Genomic DNA, 13,431 nt, shown 5'->3' with positions numbered 1-13,431 from the left:
AATCATGGTGAAACACAGTTTTGTATGGAAACATAGGCCCAAATCGAGCTTATATTTGGATCACGAAACACGCCAAAAAATAGGTAATTCTTGTGTTTTTCTTTATTTTATGATTCTTTTCTTAAATTTCAAATGCAGAAATTTGTTTCATCATCAATATGAAATTTACATTTCTATTAAATGGAAAGCAGAGTAAGAAAGATAGAGCGCGTGCAAAATGGGCTAGAAACTAAAGTTACAAAGAGTGTGGCAACATCGGTTTCCATTCAAATCTACATAGAATAATTTATACTTAGGTTATTTAATGCAACTGAATATTTATTATCAATTCAGTGGCATTGAACCATTTTAGAACAACCGACCAATGAACAAGATTGAGGGTAATTTAAAAAAATGTAATTACCCTTCTTGCACTGGGCCAGGGGGTTTTTTAAAATAATCTATTTTTAATCCGTTTATTTTTACACAGATTTTTAATATTTTTTAATACGTGCCTGATACCTACGTACAAATATAATGTACCCAATATAAAACAAACATAAGAAATGGGAACTTACTAAGGCGCTGCCTGTAACTTGTTAATATAGGAACTGGAAATGCATTATGTACTTAAATAATGACCAAATATGTATCATTCTTATGTTATTTTCCTAAATTTGAGTAGAGTTAAAAGCAAGCTAGGCTAAAATAAAAATTACATGAATTTATGATTGAAATATGAAAAAAAATCAACACATAAAAACTTATTTTCTTTGTACAACACATCTATTTTAAAATGCCTTAAAAAAATTGCCGAATGAATATTAAACCTTTCTTCCCAGAAACTAGAGTAAATAACTCTTTACCTCATAATAGCTTTCGACCTCCCCAAATGCCGACCGGGTAGGACCGACATTTATTTCGTATATTAACTGCCGTAATTTCATCAGATTTCAGAGAAATGCGATAATTCAACACAGTGAAAATTCAACACACTTTTAAAAAGTGATATAAAGTAATTAGAATCGATGAAAAAAAAAAATTTTTAACCTAACCTTACCTAACCAAACCTAACCTACATAACCCAGTTAGTAAAGTTTTTTTTCATCACTTTCCATGACTTTATAAAACTTTTTAAAGTTGTGATGAATTATCATTATGATGATTTATCCGGTTACCCATTGGTATATAGGTAGGTAACACAAAGTTTTATCCATATGTATCTTTTAAATATCTATGATTTAAAAATTCTTCAGATTTACCAACAAGTTTGAGAATCTCTCTAATATTAGGTATAACCGCGCACCTTTAATTTGTGTTTACATGTAGGTCCCTGACACATTTTATCCGACGTCTCTTATTTAGGTTGTCCACAAAATCTTTCCTCTTCATTCGCAATAGGAGGAAGTAAAAGTTTTGGCAACGGCAGAGAATTTACCATGTCTCAAACAATTTTCAAACATCTACATATCGACATAAATAACGCTTTTCCCAGAAAACTATTAAAATTTGTCACGGCGTCTGTACTTCAGTCTCATTATTAAAACAACCGATGCAGCTTTTGCGAAAACAGGACAAAATTTTATACAAGTTAGTGGTTAACGCTGAAAATAATTACGTACCTTGTTTTCTGCAAACTTTTATCAACAAACTTTCTTGCCAAATGGAGCTTAAGAATGTTTCCAACAACAACACAATTTCTTTAGCACTTTAAAATAACACTCCACAAAAAAAGATCACAAGGTTTATTACATAAATTCTCAACTCACAAAAAAGCATAGATTCTTTTTGTAGTTTATTAATAAACCCGATTGATTTGCTGTTTTTTTAAAGCTTGATACACTAATTTTACATCGACTTTGACAGTTAATTTGACGTTAAGGGAGCTTTTGACACCTTATCATTGGTTCGAGATACCAGGAGCACAGTACGTGGTAAAAGGTATGCTATTTGAGCTTATGTTCGCGACTGTGAGACGTCTTTGAAAGGACGCCGGACGATGACGCCCCCTCCCAGCGAAAAGCTTGGCTGGACCGTCTAAATATAACAAAGCGGCAACTATCAATACAGCGATGCTGAACGGAGAGATCACATCATCGATATAAGAAGTTCAACGGGTTAAGTTCTGTTTTGACTGTGTGCCTTTTTACTTTGAATTAGTTTGGGTTTGGAGTCGGGGGCATCTGGAAGACTCACGCCCCCCTTGCATGCTTGAGATTTCGATAAATAAGTTTTAGCAATATTCATTACCGTTTCAATCGATTAATAATTTACCGTATTTATAAGTCAGTTTTCTATTGGTTTGTTCCTAGCTTTCGAGAAAGTGTTATCTTGTAGTCGAGGGGTAAGCCTGTCGACTAGCAAGCTAGAGGTCGCTGGTTCAAATCCCTAAATTTCATTTCATCAGTTTGTGTTATTTGCTATTTCAGAACCTACTCACTCAACACAACATATAGTATATTTGCGGCACATTCCAAAGTTACTCTCAGTATCGCCCTGGTGTAAGGCCACCATTCAGAATTGAAACGTTGCTTCAAATGGCTTTGGAATGTTTGTGGTGACCGGATCTGAATAGCCAAGTAGGTACTTCCCCACCTTCCTATCCCCATCTCTTTCTTTTTCCCATATCTTTCCCTCAGCCTCATATCACGCCCCAATTGGGAATGCTATAGTCTGACTAGCACCAGACGGTTGGGTTTAAACGATGTAGTTTCAGTGCCAAAATCCTTGTAAGTGCGTTATTGGACATGAAAAACATATTGATCTATTTATCATATGCATTTAGGAAATACTTGACTCTCCCCACGGGTGAGTTCATGAACAAATTGGTGCGGCTGGCTCTACAGTAAAGGAGGTTACTGAGAGATTACTGTGAGACTCAAATAAATTTATTGTCGTCAGAATCTTACTATTAGAAATATATCCGTTTAGAATAAGTTTAAATATTGTTTGTGTGCTGTTGAAATATTTTTTTCATTAGATGGGAATTTAGTCAATTAGTTAAGTGTGACGTTAGACCTCTTGGGTCACAGGCTCTGTGTTCAAAGGTGACGGGTTTCAAAGACGGAAAATTTCAAATTAAATCAGTTGTTAAGACATTATATTGGTAGGTAGATACCTATATAGAGAAAACTGAGTATTGTTGATTTATTAAAATCCTGTTAAAAATGGGACTGCAGGCCGTTTCCTAATAAACTTTTAGTTCATTCATAATATATCGAAACTCGTTGTCATGCACCTGCGTTTGATATGATAAAATGACGAAATGCCAAAATATTAGAATTTTTATGAACCCATGTTCCGATGTCGCGATAACAGATTCGTGTTTTACTGAAAGTTTATTAGGAAACCTATAAATTCATTCGTTAAAGACCTGCATTCTCATTTTTAACCGTATTACGATTATTTTCTATTTTTAACTACAACATGAACACAGAATGATACATGGAACACAGCTAACAGAATGCTACATGGAAATCAACTAACACAGAATGCTACATGGAACCCAACTAACACAGAATGCTACATGGAACACAACTAACAGAATGCTACATGGAAATCAACTAACAAAGAATGCTACATAGAACCCAACTAACACAGAATGCCACATGGAACTCAACTAACACAGAACGCTACATGGAACTCAAATAGCACATCTTTTCTGAATTTACCTTAAAAAATTTGTAACTATATTTTTCAAGGTATAATGCATTTTTTACGTAAACAATACCTGCTAGGATTAAACGAACTCATAATATATTTCACCCACTAACCTGTCAAAGATTTTTGGCATCGACTTAGAATGTTTTTGTTGATTGTAATTATTACATCCGTAAACTGCATACACAGAAACTGCTCAAGTACTGAATAAATTCAATTTGCCGCCATTGAAAAGAATTTCAATGTCAATACACACTACTCTGGCGCGTCTAAAGATTGAGTTCTTGATTTCACTTGAGTTGGACTTATTATTAATAGTACCTATAGGGAATTTGGTATTACTTAGTCGATGGATAATAATAATGGAATCGTGTACCGATTCCGAACATAGTTCGCAATCTGATCCAAGTAGATGTATCCATATTAATAGCATTCAATATAAACAACTGAAAGCTCCGAACTATGTGTCGAGAAAAGCGCGAAATTTTTCGACCATATTTAGACCATTAACGATGCTGCAGCGAACGAACGCGGATTACAGGAATTCCGCGCAAACCGCGAGAAGATGGTCAACAGTCAGTAACTAATAAATATCTCCAATATAATATAATACCTAACGTAAACACAAGCAGCCATTGCGAAAATCCAACATAAATACGCCGCGCCGGACTCCATTTGGGCTAATTATAGACGAGATATCGCTCAGAGCTGAGAAGAAGCTATTAGCGAATTTGGGAGAGGTGTCTTCTGATTCATCACCCTATACAGTCAAATTAAATTGAGATTAATTAAAAGAAATGTTATAGATTATACCTATTACAAATATTTGGAAGTCCTGATTAGTTCGCAATCGTTCTGTGGGATTTGGGTAAGAGAGTTTCCGCCCAAAAAACCAGAAACTTTTCTGTGCCTTTGTAGATCTACAAAAAGCATACGACCGAGTCGACAGGAAAAAGCTATGGAAGGTGTTGTCCAAGTATGGAGTGAATGAGAATCTGACTCAGGCAATTGCGTCTCTATATGAGGGAAGCGTTGCATGTGTTAGGGTGAACGGTGGTTTTACGGGGTGGTTTGATATCACAAAAGGTGTTAAACAAGGCTGCGTAATGTCACCGTGGTTATTCAATTTATACATGGATAATTGTATGCAAGAATTGAAAGAGGTGGGATTGGGCGCGAATTTGAGTAATCTGAAAGTATGTTGCCTGTTGTATGCTGATGATGCGGTGCTGATTGCTAATAGTATGGATGATCTGCAGTCTCTCGTGTCTAGGATGAACGAAGTATGCGTGAAGAATGAGTTAATGATGAATTTAAGTAAGTCTAAAGTAATGGTGTTTGAAAGAGAAAGTACGAAAACAGTGTGCAATATAGCTGTGAATGAGGAATACTTGGAGCAGGTGGATGAATTTGTGTATTTAGGAAGCATGTTTACGAGAGATGGGAAGGCTGACAGAGATATTGAAAGAAGAGTAAATGCAGGTAACTCCATTAATGGAGGACTGAACGCAGTTGGCGCTAACAAAAAATTGTCCAAGGAAGCGAAGTTAGCAGTCCACAATGGAGTGCTGGTACCTACCCTGATGTATGGAAGTGAAGCATGGAACTGGCAAAGAAAGGATGAAAGTAGATTGAATGCTGTTGAAATGGGATCCCTGAGGCGTATGTGTGGTAAAACCATGTATGATCGTGTGAGGAATGTGGATATCCGCAAAGAGTGCAAGGCTGATGTAAGCGTAATGAGTAAGATCAAGAAAGGGACGCTTAGATGGTTTGGGCATGTAGAGCGAATGAGCGAAGAAAGGAGTGTAAGGAGAATATACGATGCAAATGTGAATGGTAGCAGAAGTCGGGGACGCCCGAGGAAGACATGGCATGACCAAGTGAATCAGATACTTGAGTCGGGCCATGTCAAGAGTCAGAACAATAGAAGAGTATGTATGAGACGATGTATGAATGTGAATGAGGCAAGGAGTGTGTGCCAAGACCGAGTTGTTTGGCGGTCCGTCCTCTCTGCCTACCCCTGCGGGGAAACGGCGTGATGGTTAGTTAGTTAGTTAGTTAGTTAGAGTTTCCGCCTAATTAGGAACATTGTTGGTTTCAAAGAATCATAATACATTATACCTTTAGCACGATTTCATGGAAAAAATATTTTTGTAATAATTCGATTTTTTCTTGTAAAAATCGGTACAATTTGATATGTAAATTGGCGCCAAGGAATTTTTGAATAGAAGACGTCACGATGTTATAAATCTAGACTATGATACATTTGTATTTAGTCAATGTCATGATAACGTCCTAAACGGTGTCGGTTGACGTCAGAGCCGAGCCATAGCGTTCAGATTTAATTGTTTTAGTTTTCACTTTCAGATTTAGATTATTTTTATGAGCGATTTATTATTTATCTGCTGATAAAAAATATTGCTATTCTATTAAGAATCTGAGAGAACTGGTGGACGTGCGCTGCTCATCATATGCAGAAGTCAAAAGAGCCGCACAAGACAGGGAAGAATGGAAGAGGAGATTAGATAAAATTGCTGCAAACCAATCCCAGGATTGAAACCAGAGAGAGAGATTAAGAATCTCTTCAAATTATCGTAATACGGTTAAAACCGGGATTGCAGGCCCCTAACGAGTGAATTAATAGTTTTATTGATAAACTTGTAGTAAAATAACAATGTGTTCATAATCCTAACATTTTCGCATTTCATCATTGGCAGGTGTTCTTTTCCTGGTAAATATGAATGTGAGTGAGGCAAGGAGTATGTGCCGAGTTGTGACGGTCTGTCCTTTCTGCCTACCCTTGCGGGGAAATGTCGTGATGGTTAGTTAGTTAGTTAAGAACACCTGCTTGCACACGCGTTCCGATATATTCTGAATGGACCAATGTTTAATCGGGAAGTTGATTGCCATCACCTTTTTAACAGAATTTTAATAAAATAGTCATACTCACTTTTTCAAGACAAACGCAGATGCATGAACACGTGTTCCGACATTATTACTAATTTACTAAATGTTTATCAGGAAATGGCCTGCAGTCCCCCTTTTAATCGGATTACCAATAATTTGAAGAGATTCTTAATAAATTAGCAATACTCATTTTTCTTCGTGTAGGAATAATCACAGGTAGGAATAAAATAACACTAATGTATTATGATATTTTTCACACAAATCTGAATTTTGGATTTGAGGACAAAATACTTAAGCAAACATCGCATTTAAAAAAAATAAAAATGAATAGCAAATATCTAGTATGGGTGTGAGCTATTTAATTGATGCGTTTTAAATTAATAATATTAATTAATTATATAAAAATATGGGCCATCAAAGAATTCCATTTATCATGATGATGGCAAATCTTGCAATTTTCCGTGAGTTAATGACAATTATATAAAAGTATATTTTTACTCTAGAGGTCTACTAAAAAATGGTTGAAAAATCATTTTGACGTTCTGAAATTTAAATTACAGCTGAAAGCTTATCACTTTAATGGCATTATTTATTTTGTTAAAACACAAATAACTTTGTTTACATCACTTTATTAAATAAAACCTCTACATGTTTCATTAACGAAGTTCACATCATCAGGAGCAGGAGTAAGTATACATTATACAAGTGCATGGTTCTATAACCACCCCGTGCTGCAACACCACCACAGCCCAACAATTTTATAAATATAGTGAGTGGAATGGTTTAACCAATTACCTCCAGATGTAAGATTACAAAAAAATTACGTTAAATTCAAAAACATCATTAAAAATATAATTCAGTAGAATTTCTTCATTTATTACACTTTTAAAATAAAATCATAATTCTATAAAATAATATTAGATATACTTTTTTTCGGATTTCTTCTTTTTTCTCTCCTCTTTTCTTCTATTAATTTTTCACAACAATTGTTTGTAAATTTTTATTTATTGAATAGTAATTAATTGCGTTTCTCCACCTTTTTAACACAAGCGTTTGCTCAAAAAAGGTGTGTTACGATAAAACGTGTAATATGTATAAATTATAATTGTACATCTTTAAACCAATAAAGAAATAAAAATAAAAAATACAAGTGTATACTTACTCCTGATGAGGTGAACTTCGTTCATGAAACATGTAGGTAGTGGTTGTTTATAATAAAGTGATGTAAACAAAGTTATTTTTGTTTTAATAAAATAAAAGACTGATTTACATTAGAACACTAGTTTGTCGTAAATAATTTAAAATTTCCACCCAAAAACGCATTTTTAATAATGTTTATTTCATTATATTATTATAGTAGGTTGAGCAAGATTATATTTTTAATAATTACTATAACTCAAATTTCTTCTAAAATCGTGAAAAAAGTATTTCTTTATTTAATAATAATTTTATGATTTTAATCACATATAAATAATATAGCTCACTTCCATACAAGATATTTGCTATAAATTTTGATTAACATAAATTATACAATCAAGTTGTGTATTTTGGCCCGAATCCAAAATTACATTTTTTATTATAACTAAACCCAAAAGCTAGTACTGGCTTGGGACTGGGACGAATTTGGATGAAATAATTTATTGTTCTAGTTGATTCGTACACCACTGAATAATAATAGATTAATATGTTGATTTTACCCTCGACTCAAACGTCCCAAATAAAGGCAAGCCCGATTATTCGAGCTATTTAGAAAACTGTTCAAAGACATTAGGACTCATAAAACTCTATTTACAACATCGCTTGTTAGACCTCACTTGGAATTTGCTTGTAACATTTGTAAGAGAGTAATGCAGGCTACCAAAATAGAATTTATTGAAACAGCTCAAAGAAAAACTAAACTAACTGTCCAATTCTGTCAAAAATACAATACAATTATAATACTAACTTTCAGTGGCGGTTTTCTAAAAAGTGCGTTTGTACAGTAAACTCTCATAAAAAATATTAGGAAATAAGACAAAATTGTATGAAAAATCTACTAAACTTTTAACAGTGCACCATTCAAATTCCGTGTTAAAATTCCATCCTTCTGAATAATGCTCTTACAGCGAAATTATTCTCAAATACCAAAGGTGCGTTAGTAATATCAGCACCTATGGGATCTCTTGTCATATTTCTAAGATTAACACAAAACACAAGAGCGGTAGACAAAGACCTATATAAAGGGGGTCAAGCGGTTTAAACCCCCTACCCCCATCGGAATGCGTCGGATAAAAAAGAGAATTGTACGTACTAGTAGACTACATTCCTGGAAAATACAACGGTATTATTAGCAATATCTATTTTATTAATGTGATGTAAATAATAAGTTGTTGTGAGTAGAGGTCACAAAAGAACTTTCCAATAAATCCTCCCCCCCCCTTAAACTTTGGAAATCTACCAGTCGCCTGAGTGCGCAGTAGGGTGTATCGATTTTTAACTTTTTTTTTGTTTTCAAATTCCAAGTTGAAATAAAGTTGCTACTAGGTACCACAACTTACCACATTTTTTTTTTTGAATTTTTAAAAAAATGTTTAGGTCTCCCGCACAAGGCCTAAAGTTTTAATTTTTTTCAAAAAATATCAATTTTTTTTTTAATTTAAAAAAATAAATTCATAACTTTTTTGTTTATTCCAAGTTAAAAAACAGTAATATTAGGGCATAAAAATAAGTACGAAACGGTTTTTTTTAATAAAATATGGTATTTTGGTCTCCCGCACAAGCCCTAAAGTTTGTTAATTTTGATGAAATTTTGTAATTTTGTGTACATATATGAACCATGTTTTTTTTAAGTTTAAGCCACCGGAATTAATTGTACTTTTCTTACAGAAGGCATAAAATGAGACAATATATATATACATAATTCTTATATACATACAGTAAAAATATATACCACATATATACTATATATATATAATATGTTTTATACCTGAAAAAAGATAGTTGGACGGTGTAAATTGTATGAGAAAGGTGTTGAAAGAAACTAATGTTATTTGCTATTACTGTTGTTTATTACAAAAGTATAAAAGGTTATAACATGTCATAAAATGTAGTATAAAAACTAAGTACAAAATGTTGCTGATTACTTTCCATACGACATGAGTGGCAGTTTTCTTGTTCTACTGCAAATTTACTGACTTGTTTAAGTATTCGTCCTTTCATCTTGGCTTCAAAACCTTAAATCAAAGTTATGTATAGTATTTACATAGGCCTAGTGAAAATTTTATAAATGTTATTACAGTTCCCAAATGAAATTTCAATTAAACAATTCAATAATGCCAACAAATTAATATGACATGTAAAATGAAACCGTTTATGTGAGTTTCATAAAGTCTAAAAATGTCATCTTCTACCACCCAACTACAACCTAGTCTACATGCAACCACCCCTTCTCCCACACCTTTGAGTTATTGATATCCAACTGAGTTCATTAAACGCCCGGAGATTCATGATGACATTTATAACCGCAGAAGAATCTCTTGGATTTCAAACACCAAAGCGCAGAGTTTAAAATCAGTAAGATATAGCAGGAAGACATTTTTATCTTTCAGAAAAACTCTTAGCTCATACCGGAAGAACTGGCTAATGAATTACCTATTTATATTAAAGCACTTCGCCCCAATGGAGAGCTTTCAGCAATGGTGTAGCGTTCTTTTCAAACGCCCCAGGGCAAAAATCTTATCTTTATAAAGAACATTATTATATTGCACCCCCAGAAGGTAAACATATATTAGGTAAGTAGGGACCAGGTGCCTAATACTTTTATTATTTACGAGGATAACGTCAATGTATGTGCGACTATATTGATGTTTTTATTTTTTTTTTATTTTATTGATTTATTGTGAAAAACAGTATAATCCATTTACATTTCACAAATAATAGTTTATAAATTACAGTTTATAGTAAGTAAGTACATACATTTATTTGCATGGGTAAGTACATCAATACTATCTGATTAACCAGATTTGTTAAATAGTATGCTTATTGCCGTCTTAAATTCTATTTGGTTCAAATTGAAAATGTCGATCACCGAAGAAATGTGATTTAACAAAGTAGTTATTCTCCCCAAAGGCATGATCATTGGTAGGTTGGTCCTGCCCCTTGGAAAAATAAATAATCTGTGCTGTCTAGCTCTGATGAAATTATCAGGGACATAAAAAGAAATTCGTTCCAGAATATCTGGATTGCAAATGTGCCCATTTAGCAGCTTGTGCGCCACTAACACCATTGCAATATTTCTCCTAACGTCTAGACGTTCTATCCCCAGTTCTGCATCGAGATGTTATTAAAATTTAATTTATTCTACTTTTGGTGCTATCTTCTGTCCAGGGCCGGCCCTGTGCAGGCGCAATTAGAGCAGTCAGTTCCAGGCGCCGACTTGATAAGACCCAAGGAGCTAAGGCACAGATAATACCAGACGCCTAACACAGCGCCCTTGAGGTTTTTACGAGCGCCAGGCGACGTTTTGGCTTTGGGCTGGCCCTGTTTCTATCTCAGGCTGGCTATCATAAGGGCAATTTTTACCCTAAAGTTGCACATTTTTGTTATCTTTCCATGATTATGGATTTTATCTAAAAAATTCGACATAGCTTACTTTTTCCAACAATCCAACTTTGTGGTTACTGGCTTTCACCCACCATGGGAAAGAATATTTTAGAATACCAGACCATCATTTCATACTTTGGAGAAGGCGAATCAAATAATATTAAATATGCCAATTTTATAGGTAAAATATCATAATTATTACGAGATAGAATATTAGAGTCGAGTTCAGACATTTGTAGAAGATATGAAGAAATAATGGTAATAGAGGGGAGGAAATTTCAGATTGATAGCAAAGATAAATATTTGTTTAGAGAGCGGGATACCACAGAAAGAGCAAAGGGAGGAGCAATGTCCAATTACATTCGAATAAGTGAAGAAATTTATAATATTTTTTAGAAAAATGAGGAAAAATTGAAACCACGGTTTTGATGGTATAGCCCTTTGTATCGACACATACTGTGCCAATATTAAGACGGTTAAGACGACAAAAGATTATTAAAAGTTATCACAAAAATTAAATTAAATATTTATTATTTTTCATCGTTTCGAAAAAGGCATAATTGCCATGAATTCACAATACAAACCATAGGTGAATTTTAATATCTACCTACGATTTACTGTGAAACTGTAAACCCCAAAAAACTCTTAAATTTAACCTCATTATTTGCAGATATAATATAATCTAAAAACCTTAAGTGAGTAGGTTCAATATTTATTAGATTTTTCTGCTCAGCTATCTCCACGCCACTGCGTTAAGCTCATTTTTAAAACATATTTTTATTAGAAACCCAGTGAAAAAAGACTTGAATGACATTTCCTCCGGACATTTTTCACTTCGCATCCTAGATTAGACCCGTTTCCTTGATAGCCGGTAATCTAAAGTCATTCCTGATGATTGGAATGTCTTTTAGTGACACGGGGTAATACAGGAAGCTGTACGTTTGGTTGAGATCTTACGTCCAACAAGTGCCAAGATCTCTATTAATCCAGACTAGAGGAGCAACTGCGTACTTCGATAAAAAACAAAAAAAGTTTTTTGATGGATAATTGGTAATTTGTAATTTGTGCCGGGTATTTTGCGAGGGAAGGAAATGCGGAAGCAGCTGTTGAGGAAATTAAATTATGGGTGATCTCTGAACGTAGGTAGGTACTGTTACCAAAGAGACTGAAGTTTCATTAATTATTTTATTTTATTACAGACAAAAATGACCATATTTACATAAAACTAATACGTCATTGTATTATCAATATAATAATATATGATTAATAGAAATAAAATGATTAAAATATAACAGACAACAAATATTGCAAAAATTGTCGTTCCACTAAATAAAATTAAAAAATAAATATATTGGAACGATTGAAAAATGTGTTGTAGGATTGAAAGGGATGTTATTAAATATATGTTGAATTTTTTTCTTGATTATGAATGAAATGGTAACTTGGAAGTGGTAATTGACCAACTTTCCGACATCCGATCGAGCTGAAACTCGGCAGATATACTCGCTATCGATGAAAAGGCATTATTTTGGTGGTAATCACGCACACACATGTCGCTGAAATTGGATGATATTATAAAAATTTACAGCAGTTAAAATACGAAATATATCTCGGTACCATCTAATTAGGATTTGGCATAAGTGATAGCGCGGTTGACTCATTTTAGTTATCCTGGGGATAATGGTTTAATCCTCATTCAAACCAAATTATTACTATTTTTTTTAAGTTTTATAAGAAAGACATTTTAAAATTTCACAGCAGTTAAGAGGCAGTTTCTGTGGAGGAATGTTAAATCCTCAGTCAAACCAAAAAAAGTATATGTAAGTATTTAAAAATTTTCATGTTTAAATTAAATTGATGAAATGTAATAATTTCGTTAATTTAATGTTTTAATCCAAATTTCGATGGTCGGTGTATGGAGGCATGCGTGATTTGAAATTTATTGTATTCGTGTGTAATGCGAAAAAATATTTATGTTTAATGAACTTTAATTCCCAAAATTAGAACTGATAATTAAGAATAATTTCAAAAATGCTATAAAGTAGGTACCAACATTATTTTATTTATTAAATAAATCTATTGGGAAGGCTGACAGAGATATTGAAAGAAGGGTAAATGCAGGTAACTCTATTAATGGAGGACTGAACGCAGTTGGCGCTAACAAAAAGATGTCCAAAGAAGCGAAGTTATCAGTCCACAATGGAGTGCTGGTACCTACCCTGATGTATGGAAGTGAAGCATGGATCTGGCAAAGAAAGGATGAAAGTAGATTGAATGCTGTTGAAATGAGATACCTGAGGC

At 33.6% G+C, this 13,431-nt stretch overlaps 1 protein-coding gene across 2 annotated transcripts in view; it reads right to left on the bottom strand.

Annotated features, from left to right (window-relative positions):
* Positions 1-1,933, bottom strand: part of LOC149417272 (fibroblast growth factor receptor homolog 1-like) — a 279,900-nt gene extending 277,967 nt beyond the window's left edge. For both annotated transcript variants that reach the window (XM_089640181.1, XM_089640180.1), the window contains exon 1: positions 1,602-1,933. The gene's annotated coding sequence lies outside the window, so the exon portion shown is untranslated. The remainder of the gene's footprint in view (positions 1-1,601) is intronic.
* Positions 1,934-13,431: the final 11,498 nt, after the last annotated feature.

Source organism: Hesperophylax consimilis, chromosome 15 (assembly GCF_061612785.1).
Source record: "Hesperophylax consimilis isolate HC1 chromosome 15, BYU_Hcon_1.0, whole genome shotgun sequence".
NCBI lineage: Eukaryota > Metazoa > Arthropoda > Insecta > Trichoptera > Limnephilidae > Hesperophylax > Hesperophylax consimilis.
This window is presented reverse-complemented; position numbering and strand designations above follow the sequence as displayed.